This window comes from Dioscorea cayenensis, chromosome 20 (genome assembly GCF_009730915.1).
Source record: "Dioscorea cayenensis subsp. rotundata cultivar TDr96_F1 chromosome 20, TDr96_F1_v2_PseudoChromosome.rev07_lg8_w22 25.fasta, whole genome shotgun sequence".
Classification (NCBI taxonomy): Eukaryota; Viridiplantae; Streptophyta; class Magnoliopsida; order Dioscoreales; family Dioscoreaceae; genus Dioscorea; species Dioscorea cayenensis.
In genome coordinates, this window is record NC_052490.1 from 25,724,053 (window position 1) to 25,738,023 (window position 13,971).

Consider the following 13,971-nt stretch of genomic DNA (forward strand, 5'->3'; position numbering starts at 1 on the left):
TTTTCCCAACCAAGCCTGCTTGTATGGTATGTGGACACCATATTCCCGTAACATGTCCTTTGGAATGTCGATGGCTTTGTACAAGGGCCGGTCCTTGAGCTTCTGAATCAGTCGTCTGCTTACCCATTTTTTGGACACTTTCGGATGTGACGCTGAACCTTCTTGATTCGAAAAGTGTTTTTATTATATTCTTTTGATGCATGAAGGCGCCATTGATAACCATCGGCAGCGCATTCTACAGTTACCTGGTATTTTTCGTTCTTTATGAATTTGAAGTCAAAATTCTGTTTGATTGCAAAATTTCAAAGTATGTCCCTGAAATGTTCAACACCATCAAAACGTTGTCCGATATCCAACGACAACACTTCAGAATGCTATGACGAGAAGGAAGACATCCCACACCGTCATGGTCACCATGGGGTTGAACGGGGCACTCCCGGAATCTGAATTCCTGCCAACACTTCAGTTAAATGAAAAAGATCAATATTTTAAGCATAAAAGTAAATTGTTTAAGTGATAAATTAAAAGTTTAAACGTTAAATTAAATAGTTAAATAGTAAATTATTAACATAAATGTATAATACCATATTTTAAACAGAGACTGACATACTTAAACAATAATGAGCTTATACATCTAGATAAAATAAAAGAGAAGAAACTTACACGAGAAAAACTCGTTTTCAGTACGATTTGAGAATGGCACATCGTCTGTCTCGACAACAAGATCAACTACAGCGCATTTGAAGATAGAGTGCATGTGACACATTCGCTGGAAGTCAACATCGTTTTCTATTAGATAAACCATTTTATTTCCATCGGGTGTGATAAACTTCACCCTAACAAGGGAAACTTCGAGACCCCATCACTCACATATCTCAGCTAACACCAAGTCCTAAGAAGTATGAGATGTGAACATTAGCACTCTTCCCTCCCCATTGTATCTAGCAATACCACAAAAACTCTCCATAATATATCGACCAAAAACTAAATCGTATAAACCAAATGAAGAGAAGAAGAACAAAATCAAGAAGAAGAAGAAGAAGAAGAAGAAGATGTAAAGAACAAATAGCAATCAAAAAGGTAAATAAAAAAGTGCACAGTTGTATCCATAAAACTTAGACATGATGTGATTGGGCGGCATTTTTCTCTCCATCGCAAGGGTAAAAAAGGAAATAATTAGTGTGGACCTACTTGAAGTGATAGAAAAGGGGTAATCCCTAGAGACAAATATTACTGGAGGCATTATATTTTTTCCCTCTTCTTTCCGTATCTTTAGTTTTTCTTTTCAGCTGGGCATCTTTGTCTGGAAGTTGTCCTCCGCTTTCCACCATTGTCTCGAGGAAGCCATCTTGTCATCGCCCGAAGGAAAGTTCTCACCTTATCATGAGTCTCTGTTTAAACTTCAAGCTTTTTATGTGTAAACAATTTCATATAGTGTTTAATATAACGGTTCACTATTTAAATATTTTATATATCGTTTAACCCAATATGTAAACCATTTAAATATAGTGATTTAATTGTTTTAAAATATAATATTATTGTTTAAATTGAATGCTTTCACTGACATCGTGTTAAAGATAGATATTTTTCCAAAGCCATATTGTCATCGCGCGGATAGAAGCCATTTTTGTTTAAACAAAAATGTAATAAATCTAAACATATACTAGCACAGTCAAACAGTATTTAACATATACAACTAGATAAACATTATCATTGTTTAAATAGTAAGGAGATTTTGTTTAACATTTTGTTCGTTTATAACGCTTTTTTTGTTTCTCAAGATGTTTAAGTAAAATGACAATGTCTCTGTTTAAATAGCAAAAGTTGATACTCAAATAAGTTTATTTCATTTAAAATATTTAAACATTTACAATGACCTCTGATTAAATATCAAACGTTCACACTCAGATAAGTTTGTTCTTGTTGGATGATATTGAAGTCCATAGGGAGATTCATTAGCTAGGGTTTTGTTTTGGTTTTCATTTTCATCTGTGTACATGATCGAAAGAGATTTATCGATTGTTATGCTGTGTACTGTTTAACATTCAGTTTCACTGTATAATTATAAGTTCTCCCTTTAACTTTCTTTTTCTCTGTTTAAATTTCATTTTCTCCGTTTAAAATTTTCTTATTAAATATCAATGTAATTACAATGAAATGTACTTAAAATATAAATCTCTAATAAAAATAGAATGTTCACGTAAGACAATACAATACAACATTCATTTTCTTATTAAATATCAATGTAATTACAATAACCTTTACTTAAAATACAAATCTCTGACAAAAATAGAATGTTCATGTAAGACAATACAAAAATTCCCTGTTTAAGCTTCAAACTCTCCGTTTAACGCATGACATAACCATCATGGAACTCGGAATCATTTAAGTACACCTTTGAAAAGGGTATCCAGAACACTCGCTCCAGTCAGACCACATTTTTTTTCTAGATCAAGTCCTTTTTAAAGGATATGTGATGAATCTTCTTCCGGGTAATCGTCCACAATCAACTTGTAAGTGAAACCTTCTTTTCTTGACCAAGTCGAAACGCACTTCCGTCATTGCTAACCCGTAGAGCAAGAAGGCGAGCATTTTGACTTGCCCAAGAAAAAGAAAGTTTTCACCTACAGGTTGTTTACAGATGACGTCCCAGAGGAAAACAATCATGACACATCCTATAAAAAGTCTCTGATCTAAAAAATATGGTTTGAATGGAGCGAAATGGTTCTTCCTTCATACAAGAAGAAAAAGAAGATGAGTGGTTGCGCCAGTAGAGTATGTTCAACGAAATGGTTCTTCCTTCCCATTTATACTGCGAAATCCAACAGCCTGCTACCGCTTCAGCTTCCGATTTTTATGTGTGACAGGAGTGGAAACGCTTGGGGAACCGAGCAATGTATTAATTACTCTTGGGGAACCGCTGGTACCATCGCATTGTATATTTTAAGCGGATACAAATGTATTTTAAATGATCAAAACAACAGTTAAACAGAGAAGTAAATATTTAAACTGTAAGAGATATATTTAAATATAAAGTTCAATATTTAAACAATAATAAGAAGTATATACGCAATGCCTAGTCGGTAACAGATTCATTGCACAATCTGCGATTGTGACCGGAAGCGTGGCAATGGCTACAATACTTCTTCTTTCTAACACTTGACCTTCTTTTTTCTGCTGGGCATTTTTGGCTCGTAGTTCTTCTTCGTTTTCCACCATTGGTGCTTTCCACTATTGCCGCTTCCACCGTTGTCTCGAACGAAAGTTCACTTCATGTCATGACTGTCTCTCTGTTTAAATATCAATCTTTAATGGTTAACAAATATGATTCACTGTTTAACATAATAGTTCACTATCTAAAACATTTTTATATCATTTAAACAAATATGTAAACCTATTAGTTCACTATTTATAACATTTTTATACCCGTTTTTTGTTTAACTTGAATGTTGTTACTAACATTGTGTTCGCTGACAGAGCCTCCATGACACCCTCTCGATGCGGTTCACTTAATGACACCCTCCCCCGAAGGCAACATCCCCTTTATTCACGATAATGATACGAAGTAAATAACATTGTATCTCATTTAACTATAATTGATGTTCTTTAAATATCATTTTCATTGTTTGAGTTCTAAGTTAGATATGCATGGGCGCAAGTGACTCACAAGTGTTTGATGAAGGTTCTCACCCTATCATGCGTATCTGTTTAAACATCAATCTTTTTATGTTTAAACAAGTATAGATAGTGTTTAAACAATCGGTTCACTTTTGTAAATAATTTGTATATCGTTTAAACATCTTTATTTTTTGTTTAGACACCATTGTTACTGTTTAAATAGTAAGGCAATTTTGTTTAACATTTTGTTTGTTTACAACGTTGTTTTTTATTTCTCAAAATGTTTAAGTAAAACGACAATGTCTCTGTTTAAATAGCAAAAGTTGACACTCAAATAAGTTTGTTCATTTAAAATATTTAAACATTTATAATGACCTCTGATTAAATATCAAGAGTTCACACTCAGATAAGTTTGTTTCATTTAAAATAAAATATTTACAACATTTACAACATTCACAACATTTACATTGTCTTCTCAGACCTCGGGCACTTGTGAGTCGATCCTCGTTCGTCTATTAAGATTTCAGCTTTCCTTAACAAGTATCTCTACCTTTGAATGCTCACGACCGTTGCATATCATGCGCATCAACTTGGACCTGTACAACGTATTACACAAACAGTAAATAAAGGTTAAGAAAACACACTGACAGTTAAAAAAAGTTTACTTGTGGTCTGACTGAAGCGAAGATCCTGAGAGTTAAACACAGAAAATAATATTTGCACACTAAGGAAAAGCTTTTAAACGATGAGAACAATTCTGAAGTGGTAAATATCAATTCCGTTTTAATACTTAAATATGTGTCATGGTCCCCCTCTCCGGAGAATCCTCCGAAATCAAGCAATACGTGAAAACTTTCTTTTCCTGATCAAGTCAAAAGGCCCGCTTAATTGCTTGCTCGTCATCCTCCGCATTCAAGCAAGTAGACGGGCTTTTTGACTTGAATAGGAAAAGAAATTTTAACTTGTTGCGTGATTGATTCTCCAATCAGAAGAGGATCATGACAGATCCTTTAAGCGAATATCTTGGACACATTAAGATGAAACTCATCCAAGAAAAAATAGAGGACGAGAAGGAGGAGGAGAAGGAGGACGAGAAAGAGGAGGAGGAGGGGGTGTTCAGGTGAAGTGCTCTTTCTTCTCATTTATGGTGTCAAGTCAGTAAGCCGGTTGATGCTTTAGATCCCAGAAAAAAAAACAAAAACGCACGGGGGACCGAGCTTTTCTCATTAACGAGAAATGGGTCTTCCGATACTTATGTTAAATTTTAGAAAATTTAAAACTTTCATCAATTCTTGTGCGAGGGATACCATAAACTTGCCATTTGCCACCTGCCAACACTTCAGTTTAAATGGAAAAGATAAACATTTTAAGCAGAGACATAAAATGTTTAAATGATAAATTACAGTGTTAAACGGTAATTCAAATAGTTAAATACTGATAGGTAAATTAAACGAAGATCACAATGTTTAAATAGAAAAGTAATTTATTTAAACAGAGACGGGAGAATTTAAAGAGTAATCAACTTATACAACTAGATAAACATAAAAGAGAAGAATCTTACAACGAGAAAAACTCGTTTTCAGTAGGATTCAACAATGGCACATCGTCTGTCTCGACAAGATCGACAATGGCACATCGTCTGTTTGTCTCAACAAGATTGATAATGACATATCTGTTGGAAGTCACCCTGACACGGGAAACATCGACACCCAATCGCTCACGTATCTCAGCTAAGCTAAGCTAACACCAAATCCCAACAAGTCAGCGCCGTGAACAATACCCCTCGAATCAAAGAAATTCTCACCTTATCAAGAAACTGACAGCATTCAAATAGAACAAACCAAATGAGGAGAATAAGAAATAGAAGAAGAAGAAGATGTGATGAGCCTTCTACACTTTTTTTTGACAAAAAGCAAGCAGAAAGACAACAAAAATACAAAATTGTATATATAAAGGTTGGACATGATGTGATTCGGAGGTTTTTTCCCGCCATTTTCATGGGAAAAAAATGAAATTTCATAATATGGACCCATTTGAAGTGAACGGTAGGGGGTAAAAAGAAAGTTGAATAAGAACAGAAGGGTTGTCCGGGGTTTGCCAAAGTTAGAGGAGCTGTTAGGGATTTTTGAAATTCCCGGAGGGTAAATAGTAATTTTTCCTAAAAATAAAGATAAAATTCCCATTTTAGTCCTTATATTTATCGAAATGTGTCATTTCCGTCCTCTACTCTAATTTGTGTCTTTTAAATCCCCTTACTTTTTTTATTTGAGCCAATGTAGTCCCTCATGTTGACGACTGTGAGATTTGCAATCAAAGTATGCTGACATGGCGACACGTGGCATTTCATAATGTTTTTTGGGTGATGTGGCATATATTTCATTATCCTAATCTAGCAACTAATATAACTTTCTTAAATTCAAATCCTCCCAATTGGATCCAAATCTGAGGTCACCCCTTCTCCTTCTAAAATACACCCCATCCTCATCTTTTTCATAAATCTCCAAGATGAGAGTTTCATAGCCATGAAGTGTTGATAAATGGAGAAGACAGTGGAGGCTTGGATCTAGTAGAGAAAGCAAGAGATGCAATGGTCATCAGCGACGTCTACAACCTAAGGAAGAAGGATGGTGTAAATGATATAGGTGACAAGGCGGCCACGGGCGACGAAGGAGTGGAGGATGTTAGAGAAGTTGAGAGGGATGAGATGGTTGTAGATGGAGAAGTAGTTCGAGAAGGAAGTGTGGGATATGGTGATGCCATCATGGTCGTCGTAAAAGGGGGAGAAGATGAGAAGGTTGCGGTGGAGTTCAGAGGCGAAGGAGGGGAACATGCGGCGGTGGCTAGAGATGGTGGCGGAGAAGATAACGAGAATAGAAGGCAAATGGGCAAGATGATTGGCAAGATGGAGAGCAGGTTTATTGGCCTTGGTTGGGGAAATTGGTCACTAGTATATGTTGCTACTGCTGGAGATCCACCATTGATTGGGGCTTTAGGGCTTTGCTTGGAGTATAAATATATACTTCCATGTATGCCACCTCACCCAAAAAGCATTATAAAAAGCCGTGTATCGCCATGTCAGCATACTTTGATGGCAAATCTTACTGCCGTCAGTGTGAAGGACTACATTAGCTCAAATAAAAAAGTAGGGGATTTAAAAAGCAAAAAATTAGAGTAGAGGAACATAAAGGGCACATTTCTACAAGTACATGGACTAAAATGGGAATTTTACCTAAAAATAAAACCTTTTGTTTTAAACTTTTTAAATTTATTATTATTTAAAAAAATTTATTTTTTTGAACAACTATTTTGGGAAAATATATTATTATTATTGCTTTATATATATTTTGGGGTTTTAAGGCATTTTTTAAAAATAATAATAATAAAAAATTTTATATTTTTTAAAACCACACTTATTCAAAATATATTATTTGTTATGAAACATTAATTAAAGTGGATACCTATGAATGCATAGATCTTCATCTCCTTAAACTCCCAAATCTCTTTCTGAACTCCTAAAACTCCTAAAACTATTCATCTTCTCATGTCTCTTAATCTTCTCATAACATTTATGAGGAAGTTTAATAGATGTGACTTTTCATATTCATCTTAACCTATAGATAGAGGCTTTATAATTTGGTTGTTTCTCTTCTCTCCACTTGGGTATTGTGAGGTAAATTGTTTTGATTCTATTTATCATAGATCTTCTAATAAAAGTAATTGATTATGCATGCTTTTTATATTCATACTTGCTTTCACAAGAATTCAATTTTCATAATATTTGATATTATGACTTATCTTATATTTATGTGATAGTATTAATATGTCAAATCTTGCGAAACTTGAATTTGTGGCTTTTGATATCATGGGGAAGAATTATTTATCATGGGTATTAGATATTGAAATTCATTTGGATGCAAATGGTCTTGGAGACACAATCATAGAAAGGAATAAATATCCAACCGAGATAAGGCCAAAGCCATGATCTTTCTTCGTCGCCACCTCCATGAAGGATTGAAAATTGAATACCTTAAGGTAAAATACCCACTTATTTTCTAGAATAATATAAAAGAAAGATATGATCACTAGAAAAATTGTTATTCTTTCAAAAGCTCATGATAACTGGATGCATTTGTGATTACAAGATTTTAAAATTGTTACCGAGTATAATTTTGCAATATTTTGAATCAGTTCTCAATTGAAATTATGTGGAGAAAAAAAATTACTAATGAAGATATGTTAGAAAAAACATTCTCCACTTTTCATGCATCCAATGTGCTCCTGCAACGGCAACATTGTGAAAAAAGTTTCAAGAAATACGTTGAATTGATTTCTTGTATTCTTGTGGCTAAACAGATTAATAATGAGTTATTAATGAATAATCATGATTCTTGTCCTACTGGCTAGACTCTATTCCATGAAGTGAATGTGACGGCACACAATAATTACAATTATGGACAAACTCGTGGATGTGGCCATGGTCACAGTCATAGTCGTAATCGTGGTCATAGACGTGAAATAATCAAGTTTATTAGCGTAGTGACCATTCAAAGAATTTATCCCTCCACTTGACATGGAAAAATAAGAAAAGAAAAAATGACAAAGAAAAAGGTGGGCAAACTAGTAAACATGTGGATAATCCATGCTATCATTATGGTGGCATAGGTCATTAGTCACGCACCTGTTGTACGTCAAAACATCTTGTTGATCTTTACTAAGAATCACTCAAAAATAAAAAGAAAAAGACCGAGACAAATTTTTCTTATAAATATGATTTTGATCATAACCATATTGATGATACTCATTTGGATATTCTGACTTCCCTATCGATCCTTATGAGAAGATTAATCATTTAATTGAATGAGTATCCATTTGGTTAACAACAACATCAATGATGAAGATATGTGTCTCGTTGGCAGTACAACAACTCACACCATCCTTAAAGATAAAAAAATATTTCTCTTATTTAGTTGCAAGAAGCCAATGTTAGCACTATATCATGTAGTACAAAGTTAATTGAAGGCTCCAAAAGAGCTAATTTGTCATTACATGGGGAAATATATTTTATATCAATAATGCATTATATTCTACCAAGTCTCAAAAAAACTTTGCTAAGTTTCAAGGATGTCCGGCGAAATGGATATCATATTAAGACAACAAATGAGGAAAATATTGAATATCTTTAAATTTCAAGTTTGATATAAGGTAAATAATGCATATTGGAAAAATTACCTGCATTTTTTTCTGGTATATACTACACATATATTAGTATAATTGAAACATATGCTATCATAAACCACGAGCTTACAAATACATTTATTATTTGGCATGATCAGTTGAATCCTGGATCAATTATGATACGAAAAATAATTGAGGATTCATGTGGACATTCATTAAAGAATCAGAAGATTCTTCAATTTAAAGATTCTCATGTTGTGCTTGTTCTCAAGGAAAGTTGATTATTCGACCATCACCGGCAAAAATAGGAAATAAGTCTCTTGTATTTTTAGAATGTATACAAGGTGATATTTGTGGGCCAATAGACCCACCATCTGGACCATTTAGATATCTTATGGTTTTAATTGATGCATTAACTAGATGATCCTATGTATGTTATTATCAACATCAACCAAGCATTTGCTCGACTTCTTGCTCAATTAATTCGATTATGAGCACAATTTCTTGATTATCCAAATAAGAAAATATGCCTTGATAATTTTGCTGAATTTACTTCTCAAACTTTTAATGACTATTGTATGTCTATTGGAATTGATGTTGAACATCTTGTAGCACATATTCATACACAAAATGGTCTTGCAGAATCACTCATCAAGTGTTTACAATTAATTACAAGACCATTGCTTATGAGAACAAAACTTTCAATTCCTTGTTGGGGACATGCTATTTTGCATGCAAAAGTTTCAATTCACATAAGACCAACAAGTTATCATAAGTACTCTCCTTCACAATTGATTTTTGGTAAGGAACCTAATATTTCCCATCTAAGAATTTTAGGATGTGTTGTTTATGTTCCAATTGCTCCACCACACTGCACTAAGATGGACCCTCAAAAGAGGTTAGGAATATATGTTGGGTATGAGTTTCCATCTATAATAAAATATCTAGAACCATTAATAGGAGACTTATTCAAAGCTCAATTTGCTAATTGTCATTTTCAAGAATCGGTTTTCCCAACATTAGGGAAAGAAAATAAACAATTGGTAAAAGATATTAGTTGGAATGAATTATCATTATCTTATCTTTATCCTCACACTAAACAATGTAAATTAGAAGTTCAAAAGATAATTTATTTAAAAAGTTAAGCTGAAGAACTACCTGATGCATTTACTGACCAAAGGAAAGTGACTAAATCATATATACCAATTGTTAATATTCTAATCAAAATTGATGTCCTTGTAGGACAAATTAATATCCCAAATGAATCCAAAGCGCGCATGAAGTGTGGCAAGTCGATCTGTAGGTTCCAAAGATAAAAATCCTCAAAAAAGAAAAGGTGCTAAGAATCTAGATGGCCAAATCGAGGTTTATAAGAATGAAAATAAAGAGATCTCTATGAATTATGTTATAAATGAAATAAAATGGAACCAAAATGAAGTTAACGTCGATAATATTTTTGCATATAATATAGCGCTAAATGTGATAAATAATGAGAAACATGAACCAAAGTCTGTTGAGGAATGTAGAAGAAGAAATGATTGGCCAAAATGGAAAGATGTAATTAAGTCAATTAAACTCACTTGGAAAATGAAAATTTTTTAAACCTGCAGTTCGTGCATCTAAAAGTGTAAAGCCAGTTGGATATAAATGGGTATTTGTGTGAAAACAAAATGTTAAAAGTGAAATTTTGAGATATAAGGCACAACTTGTGGCTCAAGGATTTTCTAAAAGACCTGGCATTGACTATGATGAAACATACTCACCTGTGGTGGATGCAACTATTTTTTGATACTTAATTAGACTGGCAATACATGAAGAACTCGATTTGTATTTGATGAATGTTGTTACAACTTATTTATATGGATCCCTTGATAGTGAAATATATATATATATATATATATATATATATATATAACTCCCTGAAGGATTTAAAATGCCTGAAGCATGCGATTTAAGTTCTCAATAACATTATTCAATCAAATTAAATAAGCCATTGTATGGACTGAAACAATCTGGACGCATGTGGTAAACCGACTCAATAAATATTTATAAGAATAATCCTATTTTTCCATGTATTTTTATATAGAAATTCAAAAATAATGAATTTGTTATAATTGCAGTTTATGTTAATGACTTGAACATTATTGGAACTTTAGAAGAGTTTCAAAAGGTAGTAAATTACTTAAAGAAATAATTTAAGATGAGGCATCTTGGAAGAGAAAATTGAATATTTGCAAAATGGGATTTTTGTGCATAAAGAAGCTTATGCTGCAAAAGTGTTGAAATGATTTATATGGATAAATCACATCCATTGACTACCTCGATGGTCTTAAGCTCACTAGATGTGAATAAAGACCTTTTTCGACCTTGAGAAAATGATAAGGAACTACTTCGTTCTGAAGTACTATATCTTAATGCAATCAGAGCACTAATGTATCTTACTAGTCACACAAGACCTGATATATCATTTGCTGTTAATTTATTAGCAAGATATAGTTCTTTTCCCACACGAAAACATTGGAATGGAGTGAATTATTTCACTACCTTTGAGGATGTTTGTTTACATGTGGTGGTACAACCATTTCATGGTGATCAATGAAGCAAACTATAATAGCCACATCATCTAATCATGCAAAAATTTTAGCAATACATGAGGCATGCTGAGAATGAGTTTTGGTTAAGATCTGCAATTCAACACATTCAATGGAATTGTGGTTTGTCTTTAGGAAAAATAACCCCAGTAGTCCTATATGAAGAGAATGCTGCATGTATTACCTAACTGAAAGACATGTATATTAAAAGGGACAGAACAAAGCATATTTCACCAAAATTCTTTTTCACTCATAATCTTCAGAAGAATGATGATATTAATATTCAACAAGTCTATTCAAGTGATAATCTAGCAAATTTTTTTTACCAAGGCACTTCCTACTATGATTTTTTAAAAGTTAGTCTGTAATATTGGCGTTTGATAACTCAAAGATCTCAACTGATATTATCATGAGGGAGAGTTAATACGCCCTGTACTCCTTTTCTCTTAACCATAGTTTTTTTCTATTGGGTTTTCCTGGTAAGGTTTTTAATAAAGCAGTAATTATAGCGTATACCAAGGATAATTTATTCCATTGGGTTTTTACTAGTAATTAAAGTTTTAAGGTAGCATTTCCTATGATTATAGGCATCCAAGGGGTGGTATGAAACATTAATTAAAGTGGATGCCTATTAATGTATAGCTCTTTATCTCCCTAAACTCTCAAATCTCTTCATCTTTTGAACTCCTAAAACTATTCATCTTCCCATAATATTTATGAGGAAATTTAATAGATTTTACTTTCATATTCATCTTAGTCTATAAATTGAGGCCTTGTAATCTTGTATAAGAGAGGGTTATAAATGTGATAAAAGAAATAAATGAATAAAAAGTTAGCTATTTCTCTTCTCTTGGCTTGGGTATTGTCTTTGCTTGCTTTTCTTAATTTTATAACATTATTATTGTTATTGTTATTAATAAAATATTAATTGTTTTGATTTTTTTTTTTAAACTTATCTGTTGTTTAACTTGTTTAAAACTATTTACTCCTTTTTTTAATATGTTTTTAATGAACTATTTACTCCTTTTTAATATGTTTTAATGTGTTTTATTATTATTATTATTATTATTATTATTATTATTATTATTATTATTATTATTATTGTTGGACAGAGAGTAGATTTGTTTATTATAGATATAAAAAGCTATAAATTTATTTTTAGTAAATTGTTTTTATTTTTAATTTTGGATTTTAATTAAAAATAATATAAATGACTTAAAAACAAAAATGTATAAATAATAATAATAACATATTTTTCAAAATAAATGGTGTTAAAAATAACTTTTAAAAATATAATAATAACTTAAAAAGTTTTAAAAACAAAAGATTTAATTTTAATGATTTTTAAAAAGATGTTACAAGAAAATGACAAATATCTTGGTTTTTAAAAAATCCGGCCATCGTCTAGGTGATAGAAACCCAGGTAAAGCGGAAGGCTAATCTTTTGGATTAGGATTGGCTCATCTCTCTCTTTTATTGAGTTGGCAGCCGACGAGTCTATTTGAAAGCAATTGATTGAAGATATTTATGTCAAGCATTTAAATTGAAAATAAAATCAAATTGAAGACAATTTTGCATGGAGCTATATTGGGTCAGTGCTAAGTAGGGCTATGACTTGAATTAATTGAATATTATGGTGAAGATTAATTAAAGATCAAGTTTAGATGACTTGAGATTTCTTTGAAGGTTAATTGAAGCCCATTTTGTAGTTGATTGAATATTTAATGAAGAATATGTGTAGTTGATTGAAGGAGCATTGAAGATTATGTGAAAAGCTATCATTGTGATCAAAGAATAGACGAGTTTGGGTGTCTTTCATCGACTGAATCAAGACTCGATGATAGGAGGACTTTGAACAGAAGCAAACAATATATATAATCTAACAAAATAATTGTTTTAAATGAAAAATAATATGCTAACATAAAAAAAAATTAAATACATATATTAAAATAACATAAAGTATAATTTAAAATTATGTTATCTATAGCAAATAATATATTTTCAATAACTCAATTAATAAGAATACATATCAAGTTTGTATTTTTTTAAAAAATATGGTAAAATCTATCCTTCTCACTATATATATATATATATACAATTTTTTAAAACTTTTTTTAAATTACTAAACGTGTTATATAAATTTTATTTAAAAATTTTAGTTAAAATTTGAAATCATAATATTTTTAAAATAAAAAAATGGGATGTTAGTTTATACACAATTTTTTAAACTTTTTTTTTTAAATTACTAGAAATTTTTATATAAATTTTATTTAAAAATTTATATAAAAATTTGAAATCATAATATTTTTAAAAATATGTACAAAATAATATATATATATATATATATATATATATATATATATAAGTTTTTAAAAATATGGGATGTAAAACCAACACATGCATCAAAGAGGATTTAAACCCCATTGGGTCAAAATCCTACATCTTACATAAAAGCCCATCTAACCACTCAAGCACAAGGCTATTCCTTGCTTTGTGGGTGCCCCAAATATTGTATTTTATATTAATTTAAGATATAGAAAAATCGAAAGCGATAAAACCTTATATGGTATGAGCAATACGTAACTAT